Source organism: Haliotis asinina, chromosome 14 (assembly GCF_037392515.1).
Source record: "Haliotis asinina isolate JCU_RB_2024 chromosome 14, JCU_Hal_asi_v2, whole genome shotgun sequence".
Taxonomy (NCBI): Eukaryota; Metazoa; Mollusca; class Gastropoda; order Lepetellida; family Haliotidae; genus Haliotis; species Haliotis asinina.
Window position 1 is genome coordinate 41246453 of NC_090293.1, and position 4939 is coordinate 41251391.

Consider the following 4939-nt stretch of genomic DNA (forward strand, 5'->3'; position numbering starts at 1 on the left):
GAACATAAACTTCAGTTTATTTCCGTTCGTATCACAAACCTGCAGTACCAGCTTGAACGAAGTCTTACATCTTTACTGGAAGCAGAATATTTCGTCACAGCTTCTAGATATACATTTACCATTTTTTGTTCATAAAATACTTTCCTTGTCCATCATGTCCACCAAACATTTTTTTTTATATATGCGAGAATTTTCAAAGAACAAATATAATTTCTCTTTTTAAACCACACTGTTCGGGAGTGTTCACACTCGTTCAGTTAGTGTTTATGGAATAAACAAACATTCGTAGGAACACATCCATTTCGCTCATTCCATAGATACTGAGTGCACGAGATTTGCATGTGAGTGAACTACACAGGATCCCAGATTAAGTGTTAAACATTTTTAGTTGGTTTTTCAACATCGCAGACGACAGACGTTTTTGAGTTAGGTTGGGTTTATATTTTAGGTTAGACAATCAGTTGGATTTTCATAGTAAAGAAAGTTAGAAGTTAGATATTTCGAGGTTAGATTAGTGTGGCATTAGTCGGGTTTCGAATATTAGCACAGTTAGCATTTAGATGTTAGGCGTTAGTAAATTTAGTTAACTTATTAGAAATACATCAACAAAAAGTTTGTATATTTAATTAGTACTTCACACATTTGTTTTTACGCATAGGTGTTATCATATTTAGCTCTTTAGTTGCTCATTAGAAATAATTGTTATCACGTTTAGCTCCTCACAGACAATAAGTGTTATCACGTTTAGCTCCTCACAGACAATAAGTGTTATCACGTTTAGTTCCTCACAGACAATAAGTGTTATCACGTTTAGTTGATCAGAAACATTCACACAAAAACCTTCAGAACACACACCGACTGTACAGCCTCCTAATGATGGCTTCAAAGTATTACTATAGAACAGTATGGGGAGCACATTTGTTCCTATAAAACAATCATCACAAAGCATGACAACATTTTGTGAATACGACATCCGTTAGTCGAAACGGATTACTCGTATAGACTGGCTGGAGTTAATAACTGTTCCAAGTGCAGTCGATTATGAATTCAGTAATATATTAGCTAGAATCAATGCATCAGAAATCAGGTTGAATTGATGCTCTGAGGCTCTTTAATGCCGATAGAAATTAACCATTTAGCTAGATTGCGAAGACCAGCATCCAAACAGATTGATTGCAAACCTTTACGAGTGGTCTCCAGTTAGTACGTAAAGGGCCGCAACTCGCGTTGTCGTGAGAGCCTTTTCAATAAAGCGTCTCGTATCGATATATCGACGACCGCTTAGTCTCTGAGGACATGTAATTCTGAGTGTAACAAATAAACAAATTGAAATTAAATAGTGAGGTGGGGGATTCATAACCAGACGAACGTGCTCTTAAGGCTTTAACATTGCAGGGAGGACCAGGCAGTAGGAAAATTATGTGGTTCCGCGACTGTTCGACAGACTAGGCGATACACCGTGAGTTCGTCATACTATCGTGATGACGAAGGTGTACGTCCTGAAAAGATGTTGGATCTACCTGTGTTTATACTGTCCAGATAGTACAATTTTTCTCACCCGTTTTTTTCGCGATTTGATTCTGAGCATGTTCGTGTGTGATGTGTTCGCGTGTGTGTCTATCATCTGTTGTTATCCGCCATGATAAGGACGTCCCATGTCATGCACGAGATAAACATGAAGATGAAATCGCTTGGGATGACAAACTCAAATTATTTTCTAGTTAAGTCGAAGGGTACAAATCTGATATATAATATGATATTCGAAATATACAAACACGCTCACAAGAAACATGTTACTAGGTAAAATATGTGGAAGATGTAAGACTGTAGGCACAGACGATTGCATCTCTTGACACAACTTCTATCGGTACACTCTTCAAAACGCATAGAAACGCAGAGATAATCTTGGGAATATTGGACTCCTGCATCTGCGGCACAAACAATACAAATATACTATTTCTTTCCAAAACGTCATCATCGTGTGACTGTAAACAGCTTCAGTCCCCTTGTTTTAGAAATATTCGCCAAAATATGCACGTGGAAGTAAGCGGAAACGCATGCGACATCGAGGTTTGTCGTGAAAAAGAGGAAATCACCATGCCATGACAGTGAGCCGACAAATGAAACATATAGGCCGCATTGAATCTCGGGAGTCGCTTGCCCAACATTCCGTCGATTAAAAATAGAATCAGGGTCATAGGCGGACACCGCACAAATGAAACTTTGTACTTAGATGTTCAAATAAATAGATCAGACAACCTAATTCGTCTTACAGTTCCCCAAACACATTATTCCCCATTGGTGTGAATTCTGACGTAGACATTCTTACATAGGGTGTTCACCGTCCCTCATCCACACCAGGACTCAGATCGCCATACTTAACAAGTTACGCACTTAAACCCACACAGCCTAATTATTTGGCCTCATAACTATAATCATGAATTATGTCGACCAATAGAAGATATGTCTTCATTTTGTCCAACAACCCAGGTTGTTTAGTATAAAGTGGTTATACATGCACAAAATCTTTTAGCAAGTGTATGGTCAAATATAACCTGTGTTATACTAGCATTCAGATTAACATGTACAGGTGATTTACCCCCTCGCACGGACAGTGTGGGTCAGAAGACAGACGGGATACCATCAACATTAGGACTTATTACTTCGAGGTTGTTGTGATCTCGTAAAGTCGAATGAATTGCTTGAAAAGATGTCCAGGTGTCTATCAGTGTCTATCTATGAGAAACCTCTATCGGGGAGCGTTGTCTTTTATCAAGGCAGACTTCTATCTACGTAAATACAGCAGATTCTTTCAATGAAGATGCGACGTGTAATATGCATGCACTATTTTAAGGGGACACAAATCAGCATGTCATTGTGCTGTAAGACGAACAAAATTAGAATTCCTTTCGTCTTAAAGTTTTATTTAACATAATATATATCTTTAAAAATATAGTATAAACATCTTGAACAAGCTACAACAATTAAAACAACATTTGTATAAATATTTTTATAAATATATGGCATAACATCCTTTAACATGTTTTTATGTCCATATATGAAAAGAAATCGTAAATGAACCGTGTTTAAATGGTAACGCAAAAGTGTTTCAAGTTGGCGGTTGAACCACAGGTGTTATGTAGATGTGGCTCGAGTTTGGTCGGCCCAGGGACAATACAAGCAGAAGGAAAGGCCCTTTCTTCTATTAAAATGATGTATTTCACTGCATCAGATTCCAACAGGGGATAGTTCTGTGCTAATGATGAGCTACGGGTTCGGAAGTGTAGCTCCCTGCTTGAACAAGATGATCAGGGGACGGCGGCTATTAGAGCACGGGAATCAACACAATGGTGGCAAAGTGGGTGAGAGGACGGTGGTTGTGACGGAACCATTGTGGATGGATTAGATTTACCCTCTTTATCAATGTCCACATCCAATCCTTCCTGTCTAAATCTCCTAGTCCATTTATTCATGGCACCTCCTGGTGTTACCAAAGCCTCCAGACATCCGTCCACTCTCATGTTTTGCCTGATGATCGACTGGGACACTGCCGACGGACGATGTTCCATGGATTGGCGGTAAAACAACTGGAATCCTGCTACGTCGCCTACTGGGAGCATCCTTCCGTGGACCTGATGGTGGGGTAGGGCAGATGCTCGCGGGGGAAGGCAGATGTGTTGGAGGGCTACTTCCCTTCTTCTGCTGGGATGTGTTCACGACTTTTTTGTTGTCTGAGATTGGCGGCAGAGGTATCGTCTGATCATTCCTAGTTTTACCTGTATACGGTCGTCTTCGTGGGTGGCCTTCAACAGGAGGAGATGGCATCGCAGAAGTCACTGCTGCCTTCTTATCATCGACTACAAGCATCTGTTTGTCGGCTTCGGAGCTTAGAGCCTTAAGTTTGTTGTTTTCTCTCTCAAGGCGAATAATAGTGTTGTGCATCCGATTCATTTGCCTCTTGTAGGTGTCCAGAGTTTGGACTCGAGCCTTGAGGTCGTTGATCTCAGCCTGGTCCATGGTCCAGCTGAGTTTGAAGTTCTTGTATTCGACCCGGTAGTGTTCCAGATTCTTCACAATCTTCGCGTTTTTCTCTCTCTCCAGACGGAGTTCCTCCCTGGTGCTCTGCAGCTGCTGTCTGTAGTCCTCGTTGAGGCCCATGAGATGATCCACAAAGCTGCAACAGAGACAAGGAACATTGGCATACCGCATGGATATAAATGAATTGCTTATTGATTTGTCGTAAAAAGTGTTCTTATGTCAAGAAGTTCAGTATTAAGTGGCACAACACACCTTTCCTCAACGTTGATTCTGTGACTCTTTGGAGAATCCTCATTTTTCAGGAAACTGTTGACATCAGACTGTGCCATACTTTTCTCTGCGTCATCTACAGCTTGACTATCTGTGTCGGCATCTGAAAAGGTTTATAATCCTATATTTTGAAAAGGTTACAGAAGAATACAGATGCTGTCTGTATGTTTTACGGTTATCTTATGCTCAATGTTTCTTGTCATATATCACGGATTCACTCACCGCTGACTGGGGGAGGGGATGTGGATGGCGACTCTGAGATGGGGGACAGGACCTGTGTCCCTGCCCTCATGGCCAGTCTGTGTAGGGACCGACCCATCTGGGGAACACAGAAACTATGCAGAAACATACGTCGACAATACACTGGTCGAGAAAACACATATATTGTATATGGGCAGTAAACTTCAGTAAACATAAGATGTCTGCAATTAAACAGGGTACATTTGACAAACTCAGATTGCCGGTAAGTGTCTTTGCCATTCAGTTCAGTTTTCCATACAACTGATGGCCAGGTGATTGCTCATTGTGCTTCACTGAAGCAGTATTTCAATCATTTTGATTTAGCCGACCTTTTAACAATAAAACCCAACCAGTCTACCTGACTTTTCGTATGTCGTTTTGTTCACTGGCC